The sequence below is a fragment of the Lissotriton vulgaris genome, chromosome 3_1 (genome assembly GCF_964263255.1).
Source record: "Lissotriton vulgaris chromosome 3_1, aLisVul1.2, whole genome shotgun sequence".
NCBI lineage: Eukaryota > Metazoa > Chordata > Amphibia > Caudata > Salamandridae > Lissotriton > Lissotriton vulgaris.
In genome coordinates this window covers 686,370,593-686,381,939 of record NC_141689.1, presented here as the reverse complement: position 1 = coordinate 686,381,939, position 11,347 = coordinate 686,370,593, and positions in this window count along the sequence as shown.

Below are 11,347 nucleotides of genomic sequence, written 5' to 3'. Positions count from 1 at the left end.
GAAAGGCGTAAAAGGCTGAACGTGAGGCTGACCACTGAAAGAGATCTTGCACCTGTATCTGAAGAATCAGACCCGAAAGGGGAAAACAAAGAGTCAGAGGAAAAGGGTCCGAGGAGATCAAGGAGGGTGAGAGTACCTTGTCGAAAATACGCCACTCCGGAGTGGACCTACCCTTTGACAAATGCCAGGTGTACTGAGATCCGGGAGGGTGAGGTCGGTGCTTGTGACCAATACGACCCCCAATGTTAAGTTGGAAGTGATACTGCTGATACCTGGACTGGAAATTGAAGGTATACTGACAATCACGATTCCTAATCCCCCTTACCTAAGCAAGATAAATGACTTAATCCTGAATAGACTGGTCTTTCCTACATTTGGCCCTGAGATACCTGCTTATGAATCTATAATCCTTCAAATGGAACTCTTGGATTACGTGCTATGTGCAGTTGGAGAAAATCTCATCATTGATCAGTAAAGACTTTGTAAATAGCTGTTAAATTTACTTAGAGCCGAGTGGAAGAAGAAGAAATTTAGGGACATCCCTTAGAGGACGGAGAAGGGTCAGGGTCGCGCTGAATGCAAATGGAAATGAAGAATTGAAAGGGGATCTCTGCTTCTAGGTGTGGTTCGAGAAACTTCATAAAGCCAAGGAAGAGACTTTTTGTTGCTGCTAGAAACGAATCACACTGTTTGAGACCATGGAGGCTGGGAACCCGACTTGTAGGGCAAAATGTATTATAGGCACACTTATAGGGGTAGTGATATTCTTTATATTTTTAGTAGTTTTAGTTTCTTATTTAGCACCACAAGAGCAGGAAGCGGAGGTCGAGGGAACACCTACACCTACCACTCCTAGCCAGAAAGAGGTAAACATAGGAGCTGAAAAAGCTTTGCTAGCAGAAGAAAGCCGTAGATTACATGCAGATTTGTCTAAAGGAAACTTTGGAAAGAATGCGTATGCCAAGTTGTTGTATGAATATCAATATCGAAGTCTAAGGGCATTAGAGATGCTCAGGCGAGGGAACCTTGCGACAAGTTCTGTGTAGCTCGGTCCCTACCCTAAGGAATGTTGGGTTGGTGGTGATGACACAGGTCATCGTAGGGGGGACTGAGAGAGCGCAAAACTGTGTTATAAGTTGTAGGGGTGCACCATATTCACGAGTAATCAGCACCCGCATATATAAAGGATTATAATCATGTTTAAATGTGATATAGGGCTATGGAATAATGTATTGGAACTTACCTGTTTTGAAAGTACTAATGCCACATTAATCTGGAAATATTGTTTGCAGTGAAATACTAATTCCATTAAAGGATGCTCGATAAGTCAATGATGTATTTAATTACTTGTTTAGAAATTCATTATTGTATTCATATAACGATATAGAAGTGTTAAGTTAGAAAATGTATTCTTTTTGTTATAATGATGAAGGCCTAATGAACGGGGAAATGTTTGCCAATGTTAGGACGTGATATCCAGAAACGTGCAGAGGCCCAGGTGGGGAGAAAGACTGTGTAGGCCGAGCTGAGAATGTTTCACTTCACAATAAATCATGGAAATGTCTTTCCTAGAAGGTTGCTTTAGACAATTAATTGCAAGTAGCATGGAACTGTGAATCGATTTATGTGCATTCGTTTGCAGGTGCAAGGTTAACTAGAGATAGTAGAGAAGGGCCCATTGTGTATGAGCGTTAGGATGGTAGTCCCAGACATGGAGGAGTGGCTGTGGAATTTAGGGAAGCAACTTCAAGAGGAGAAGACTCTGGGACCCAACAACGTTTTTCAACGAACAAGGATGAAGATGTCGTAATGGAGTTTTTTGAAAGTTAATACCTTTGAGAGGGGCGTACCTTAGGGCGTGTCGCCCATATTGTGGGGTTTTGTATTAGGGACAGCACCCCGTAGGAGGACAGAGCAGATGCGCATGAGGGCGAAGAAAGATGCTGGGTAGGCAGAGAGCGTTGCTATGCGAGATGGGTTCTTAGACTAAGTCCGAACAAAGTGAGTGTGCTTCTTTGGAAGTCACCACGGCTGACACCTTTGTTAGGAGGGAACTTTGTTAAGTAGGGATGTCACTTAGTATAGTGTAGGGACAGATTAATCTGGATTTATTTCTTTTTCCGATGCCTACTAAAACCCAGATTATAGCAATTCTTGCTAGTCTAGTGGTTTTGGAATTGATACTTGTATTGTTTCTTAGTCAATTGAGACTTTTCCCTAGGATCATGTTTGTATTAGTGCCTGTTTATCTTCTGAATCTTTTACTGAGGTGTTTATATACACAACTGCTTTTGGATTTATAATAAATCTTTAAACTTGACTTTTTGTCAGTGGTTCTTCGGGGAAAGCAATGGGGATAGTTCAAATTGACATTACGATGTTAAGATAGATTGCCTTCTACACTCTATGACAGGTAAAAAGGTCTAGTCGACCTGTGGCGGGATTCTAGAAATACTATTCTGATTCTAGAGATAGAAATCCCACCTTTCCACCCTGATCTGCTCTCCCCTGTCCACCACCAAGCTTAGTAGCGGCCTCTACTTGCAAAATCCCAAGAATCTTCATTTATGTGGACAGCCAGGGGAACTAGAGTCCTTCTACACAAGCTCTGATTGAGATCGGGGAGGTTCTTATCAACTCACTCTTGTCCCAGTTGACCTTCTAACCACAGAACTTGGAGAACTTGCTGGTTCATACAGTGCATCGATAGCAGATAGCTTAGACATTTGTGGGACAACTTACCAGGTCTATGGTCTAGAAAACTAGATGGGACTCTATCTGAAATACACCTAAAAGACAACCTTCTTATAATATCTACACATCTGGATTTGTAGGTCCATAGCTCGCAGAATTGAAATGAGTGAGAGGAAAAAGTCCCCTAGCTCAAAGTTTGACCCAGAACCTTGCCACCAGTTGGACTGCTATTTGGATGTAGGTCTTGTATATATGGTGTTTTCTTAACCTCCTGATATTATTCCCCCTACTGTTTAGATTATGGGATTTCAGTGTGCCCTGAAGAAGGCATATGATTAACATACAGTCTCACACCGAAATGCGCTTTGGCACAATTTTGATAATTAAAAAAGATGAAGTACTGTATTATTTGGTTTAGTGATACGAGGGATTTAACTGTTATGTGTCTTAAACTGTGTGTTTATGGTATGAATAATACTGATGAGTGTACTATGGTCTCTGTATTTTAATGCTAGTAGGTTGAGGATGAGAGTGAGGGGGGTTTTATGTATTAGGAGAGACGTTTGTGAATTACTTTTGTAAATGATGTTATGCATGAATATTTCAGTCGAGGAAAGAAGTAATTTGTAAGAATTAATTAACGGAATTTGTATGAAATACAGGCATGTATACTAAGTGTCTGGCTCAACGGTGCTTCATTTTTATGTAGTGATTTAGTGACTTATGAGCATTGTGCAATAATTGTGGTGTAGGCAGGAATTTGTTCTTGTTCTATAAATATTATCTAGATTACATATCTGAGAAAAGAACAAACTCATTCTGCCAATTTCATTGCCTGTCGGTTGTTAAAAGAGTCCAAATTAAGGTCCTGCCTCTCATCTACAGAGACTAATGGAATGCTGTCCCTGCCTACTTCCAAATGTCAGTTCAATATATTATCAAGACTTAAGGTTTATGCTAAATCTTGAGAGTTAAACTAGAAATCAGAAGTGTTGTGATCATCACCTAAAAAGCTTTAACATGGGGAGAGGAGACTTTAATGCAGGACATGACATCTCCTTGGATCGCTCTCACCCCCCCTGCAGGATATGGCTGAAGGCAGGACAGCACAAGGACTATCAGCCTGGCTCACACACCATGAAATGTGGGGCATTTGGTGCACCATGCACCCTGATACATGGGAATGCTCGTTCTACTCCCCAGTACATCACCTACATATTGAAATAGCTCTATCTCTATGTAACGCCCATATGGCACCTCAGGCCTTAGCTAGTGAATATTTGAGTAGAGCACTATACAATCAAAATCCCCTCAAACTGATGCTACAATGGTGCAGACAACAAGCGCTAGTACCCACATGGAAACTATACATGCTGGCACTACCTACCTAGGCCTACAGGGACACCTTGGTCACCCACATAACTCATTATTTTGAGGAAAATGAGGGGACTGACTCCAACACAGGGATATAGTGGGACGCTTTCAAGGCAGTGACCCAGGGCCTGTGCACCAAAATCTCCTATTGTGAGAAGCACACTCTACAACACTAGATCACTGAACTAGAGGGTGATGGAAGTGTGAACAGGAGCAGCAATGGAATTGGTGAAGGAAATTCCCCCCCGCTGGAAAACACATGTGGTAGCAGTGGCAAGGCTTTGGAGGATACACTATACAGAATATGTGGCCAAGCAGCACGTGGAGGGAGACAAGGCAGTTTAGGTACCAGCATGGCTCCTGAGTACGGATGTCCCTAAATCCCTAGTGAGCACGAACAAATCTCTGACAAGGAGCTACTGAATGCACAGGCTGGAGTCACCTGGGTATTTCTTCACTATTAAACTTGTTGTATCGGGCAGCAAAGGGACCGAGAGACCCTCCACTACTAGACTACATGTATGGTATAATTTTGACCCCGTACAATGACACACTGTAGACAAAGCGCTCATGGTGGAGGAAAGTTGCTATGCAATCAAACAGAAAGCCTGCACTAAGACCCCTGAATGTATGCGTATCCAGTGGAGTTTTATTCCGCATATACAGTGAACCTTGTGTCAAAGCTCAAGCAAATGTACAGACAGGCCAAGGAGGAAGGCATTCTACTGCTGTCTTTGCGGGAAGCACTGATTGTTGTCTTACCCAAACCGGGAAGATGCACGTTGACGTTGAGCTTCTATAGACCACTGTCCCTCTTAAACACTGTGTACAAGACACTAGGGAAAGTATTTGCAAACAGATTGTTGCCTTGCCAAGTCTTTTGCATCATGTAACAAAATGCAGAGAGCTAACCATCAGGCATGGCACTCTCTCTCAACATCAAGAAATCTTTTGACACTCTGGAATGGCCCTATCTAACAGAAGTGTTGAGGTAAATGGAAGTGGGCCCAGAAATATTGTGCTGCATAGCACTCCTATATACTGACTCGGTGGCCTGAGTACGCACAGGCAGAGGAATCTCCACAGCCATTGAGATGCACAGAGGAACCAGATAGAGATGACCACTATCACTGCTCATATTTGCCATGGGTTCACTAGGAGGGTTCTTTCTAAGTCTGGGCGGTAAACTCCACTTCGATGACAGAGTATGTGGAGATTTCCACACTACGCGTTATGAGGAGCTCACGGAATTCTGAAAAACTCAGCTCCACGGAGCGGAGATGTTTCCCTCACTCGAATTCGTCAATATCAAGTTGGTGAGCACGAGTGAGGGAAATCCAGCTCCCAGCAACATTTTTGCTCGTTCACCATCATCAACATCAAGTTGGTGAGCGCAAGAATGGAAAATCAACTTCCTGGCAAGATTTCCCAACGCAGGCGGTCAGATTTCTCATTGCAAGTGGTCATGTACACTCGCTACCGCTCGCGTTGAGAAACTGTCCACTCGCTTTGAAAAAGCTGCTGCTCGAGTAAAAATCTAGTCTAGCAGCAGAAAGGAAGCAGCACCCGCTTGCGCTGTGCATGGAGCCGTTCACAATGATTGCACAGTGCAGACAAGCACCTTGCACTGAAAATCATGGTAAACAGCATTTATCCAACGCAATCTGCCGCTTACAGAGCTCCGCAAGCGGCGGAGGCTCTTTTGCACTTCTCGGAGTTCCATTTAGCAGAACTCTGCAAACTCCACCCAGGCTTACTTCTTTCCCTTTAGGGGCTATATGAAAGTCAACCTTTTGCCCAGATCACTCCCCATTTTTGACTGATACTGGTTGTTACTGACCCAGGACAAGTGCTCTGTTTAAAAGTTATATGGTAATTAGGTGTAATTACAATTGGTTCTGACATCCTACTTGTTAGTCCCTAGTGTATGGTAGGGCATGTAGCTTTAGAGAGCTGAGTGGGTTTAATGTGCTTAAGTGTGTACTACTGTGGTGTCTGCAGTCAATTTAACTGCAACCCTGCTTTGCAGGCATCTTTTCAAATAAAATTGTGTGCAAATTTGACTTTGGAGTTAAAAGTACTTCCAAAGTCTAAAACTACCTTTTTATTACATATAAGTTACCACTAAGGACTGCCCTAGTTGCCCTCAGAGTAGGGTGCATAATTATAATAAGCAAGGCCATTATAAAAGATGTTTTCTATCCCTTGGTGAGAGAAAAACTGCCAATTTCGTTTTCCCCACTGTAGCATGCTAGCTCTTTAGGCTAACATGGGAGAGGTTTATTAAACTTTAATAAAGCTTACGTTTTGATAGGAGTGTGCTAGAACATTAATTCAAAGTGTCGCAATAATGGCTACAATAACTCCAACATCTTGCCATGGTTAGATTTATTATATCAACTGCAGGAAAGAAGTTATAGAAATTGCTGTCCTGAAGTTATAATAAACAACCCGGTAGCAGACTCTTCTGATTGGCCAGCCTTTGACAGGCTGATCCAAGTTCCTGATTAGGTGTGAAGTGGCCTGGGTTGTAACAAAGAGACGATTTAGTGGGAGGAGATATACTGCTGCAGATGCCAGGACAGGAAGTGGACTGGGTAGCCAAACTGATCTTCAAAAGGCGAAAGAAAGATAGTTCAGGAACCAGGCCCACCAACACGTCCTCTTCCCTTAGCCAGATGTAAGTCCATGTAATTCAACTAGGAGAGGGTTAGCCAGACCTGAACCTCCACGAGAGATCTGATTTTCTCCATTTTGAATTTTAGCAAAAAGTGCATTCTGGGACAAAATATGTCAAACATCCAAGGAAGTAATCATCATAAAGGGTGAAAACTGGAACGCCATTGCTCAGCCCCCTTCTTGCCAGCCTAGAAACTGCAATAAATATGGCAAAGCTGCACAGCACCTCAGATCCCTGCCTGGAAACATCAAGAGAAGATGGACTGCCCTGCTGAATTCCTGGCCGGCACCAAGGGAGGACTGCACTCACAAGGACTGCACCCGCTGCACACTCTGGGCTTTGCCTTACTTTGAAAAATTAAGGAGTGGACTCCGTGAAAGCAGTAGGTAGAAAAGAGCTTCAAGAAGTCACCTGCAGCAACTTCATCAAGACAAGCCCAGCTGACCAGCTTCACCTGGACTTTAATGGATTCTACAAGCTGCATTGTAAGAATTGTAGTTCCAAACCTCCAAGAGGAAATTCTGAGCTTCTGGACCCTTAGCTAGTGCTATGGATCCTAAAGGGCCCAAAGGAGACCTACTGGAAGAAGATCCTGAAGTTTGAGAACATTTGGACAACTTTTGTCAAAAGCTCCATAAGTTCACTGACCCCGATGATGAGAGTCAAGTCAGAGACATCGAACTTCGACTTTGCCTGAGATCCAGGTTTGCTATGCTGGAAGCTTTGAAGCTCTTTGCTGTCGATGACGAAGACTGCTCATTAGCCAAACTACCAAAAGTTGAGCAAGGATTATTTACTTGACTGGACTTTATTTGTGATTATGGTGTTGTTACTTGCTGTAGGTACCAAACTACATCTATTAGTAAACCACCTTCCAACGGGGGCCTGCAGTGGTGAATCCTGGGGGGCTATCTCACTAGTCATCGACAATGCAATGGCGTACCTGAGGGATGCAAACAGAGATCTCCCACAGTTGATGGAGTCCCTGGAGGACTTTAGCAAGGCAGTGGGCCTATGTCTGCTCTGGACACATTCCTGTATGTTCCCCATGCAAAAACTCTTACATATAGAGAGAGAGTCATTGCCTCTGCTGGCCCTTAAATGGTGGCTTGACACACTCAAGTACCTGGGCATTAATATATACTGCTCAGACACAGATATATTCCATGGCGGGCGTGTGGGTTGGCGGCAGCCATGATGGCCGCATAGTAGTGCGGCGCTCCGGAGGCGATCCTGAAACCCCTGATATCCGGCATCCATCCTGAGAAACGACGACGTCCTGGGCTGGGTTCGGAGTCCCCCTTCCTCCGACGCCTGCCATTCCTTTCCTGAGTTTGTTCCAACCCCGGGGGGGCTGAGATCCCGGGATCGGTGAGTACGGCCTAGAAGCGGCCTGCGGGGTGGAGACCCACCAGCGGAGCACCGACCTCGGGTGTGAGGCGGGCTGAGACGGAGGCACAAGATGTCGGCGGTGGATGGCGCTCGGCAACGGAGGACCTGGTTGGTGGTGCGGTGCCCCCTGGCTCCTCCTCCTGTCCCTGAGGGGACACATATAACTGCCGCCCCCGGTGAGGCAGTGGGGGAGCTGAGGACAGGATTGCCCGGTCGAGAGGCCCTGGTGTTGCGAGTCCCGACCTACTGCCCTGGGGAGAGGGCCACTGCATGCTGGGACGCCCGGATCACCCTTCCTGGGGTAGCTTGAGGGCCAGAGTGCGGGCCCTGTGCGCTGGACTGGACACACACTGTGAGGGCCGACCGGAGAAGCACCGGCCTCGGGTGAGGAGTGCACGGGAACGGGCGAGCGGGGTGGGGGCTGAGTTGGGCGCCTGAGGCCACTGTCCCATGGACTGTGAAGTGGGTGGGCATTTAATCCCTCTCCTGCCCTGTAATAGCGGTACCGGTTGCCCCCCCCGCCGAAGGTGGTAGATGTCAGAATGCTCCAGAAGGACTTCGCAGAAGCAGCATAGAAGACTAGTCCCAATCGCCCCTCCGCCAGTGACCCCGCTACAAGAGCAGAACTCACTAACAGAGGGAAGAAGGGGAAAGGGGAAGTGGAAGAGAAGAGACTTCTTGCACTGGGACTTCACTGGCACTCTCTGGTTAACCCCGGGCGTCGTCTGACTGGAATTCCTCAAATGCCTAATGCACAGAAATGGGGGGAACAGAAATAAACAACCACTACAGTCTACTTATTCTTACACTGTATGTAATAAAGAAACGTATCCTACCAGTGAAGCGCACGGTTTTCGCTACTCTTCTTGTGTGAGGAAACTCAATGAATTTTGGCTGGAAGACAAGGATAACTCAATTACTCTCTCTGTACTGTATTCGACTTTTCTCTTACTCTCTCTCTCCTATGATAACTTAAATACCTGAGTTTCTCTCACTCCAGCTGAATATGGCGGTTCTGTTTTTGGCAGTTTATACAGTTCCACAAGGCGCAAGTATTTAGCTGCTGGCCAAGAGAATTCTTCAACGCGCAAAAAGGTAGCAAGGTAGGAACAAGAGGTAGGAAAGAAGAGGAAAAGCGCAAGGGAGGTAATAGGCCAACTCTCGCAGCAGCGGTAAGGCAATGGTCTTACTGAATTGAGTTCCTGAACGCCTTTCGTTGTTCTCGCTGTCAGCTTACTGCTTCCTCTGTGAAAGTCTTACTTGACGTTGGAGGATTTATCTGCTTACACTCTGCAAGTCTGTCAATATTCCTCAGAACGTCAACAAATACTGCCAAAAGTTGTTTTGTCCTCTGTAAGGACCGAAGGTTCTCTGGGCGAGACACTTTCCCGCTATAATCCGGAAAACAAGGAAACTAGGAATTTTCCTCAGAACTCCCGTCGTGAATATAGACGCGGAGTCAAAAGGGACAGATGCTTCTTCAGGTGAATCTTCGTTGAAGTGCGCCACACGCAGGTCGCGCAATTCCAAAGGTAAACTAGAGCAAGACTACGCTAAGGCAACTGTGCACCCCGGCACGGCGGCCATCTTAGGAGGAGCGCCCATACGGGATTGACATTGTACCTAACTGAATACTATATGGAACCAGTAATCACTTCAGGACTATTTACAAACAGGATTCCCTAATAGCCTTAACAAGGGAACCACACATTCACCCGTCTAAGCCTAGCCTGTACTCCAGTTCTCTCTCTACACTGGGGAATACACGTTGCTGCTAGGCGCTGAATCCTGACAGTAGACGTGGAGACCAAGCATAGCCGGCCACGAGGAGCTGCAATAGGGCGGCGAGGCTTGCTGGTCCGGCGACTGGCCCCCAAGGGGTTGGGGCGCCGGAGACACCTACCTGGCAGCAACAACGGTGGGGAGACCCGGAGATGACGGCGGCACGGGGCCTGGGGGTGCAGCTGGCCGGCCCGGGGTGGCCGCTCACTATCCTCCACAGCCATGAAGACCAAGAGGACCACCCTGGCACAATCCACCACTATGGATAATTATACGGCGGACCAGGGCGGCGCCAAGATACCCCATCTGGGGCCTTCTGACCAACCTCCTGAACCATCTCTTGCCTCTATCAGGCGGGCCTTACAGTCCCTTGGCACTATGTTAGAGTCTAAAATAGACAAAATGTTGATTGAACTTACCCTCCAGCGTGCAAGACTTCTGAGATGGCCACGCAAAACGCAGCAGTGATTGTGGATATACAGGGCACCGCCAAAACGCTACAACAGCAGGTCCAATAACTCACGCAAAAACAGAGGCAGATGGCGGCACGCCTGGAGGACCAGGAAGGGAGGGCCCGAAGGAACAATCTTAGGGTGGTATGTGTGCCAGAAAAAATGGAAGAGGCTAGTGTGGAACTGTTCCTGGAGGACCTTATCCTGAACAGCCTAAAACCCAAGAGACTGTCCAAGTTCTTCGTGATAGAACGGGTGCACAGGGCGCCAGTCCCGCCACAAACTATCATTGCACGAGTACTTAACTATAGGGATAGAGACGCGATCCTGCAGGCGGCACGGCAACATGGGGATTTACGTGTGGAGGATGCAACGATCCGCTTCTTCCCTGAATTTATGCTCAAAGTCCAGCAAGAGCGTCGCTCATTCGTTGCAGTCAAGAGGAAACTTCGAGAGAGTGGCTTCTGCTACATGATGTTTTTCCCGGCGCGCCTTAAGGTCTTTGTGGACGGAAAGTCCTTCTTCTTCACCACCGGAGGAGGCCCATGCCTGGCTGGAAGAGTGTGGCCGGCAGCGGGGGGCCCGAATCACGAGGAAAGCTGGAGGAGTGCTGCCCCCCGGTTTCCGGCCTCCTCTATGGGGTCGGTGGAGGGGTCACGGCGGCGCCGGGAGGGCCAGCCTCAACAGACTGGGAGACGAGCCCGCAGCCTCTCGGCGTCACCAGAACTGGAGTGAGCGGATGGAGTGTGTGGACTCAAACTGGCAAGAGCTCATGGACATGTAATGTATGAATGTACTGCGCATACTCCTCTTGTTGATATACTGAATGGGGGGGAGGCATCAGTCTGAGGAGGGGTCCTGTAGAGATGGCTACCGAATGGAAAAGTACATCTGCAGTAGTTGATCATTCCCGCTTCGGCAGGGGGGCACTAATTATGTTGAAGAAGGGTTGGTTTTCCACTTAAGGCCATTA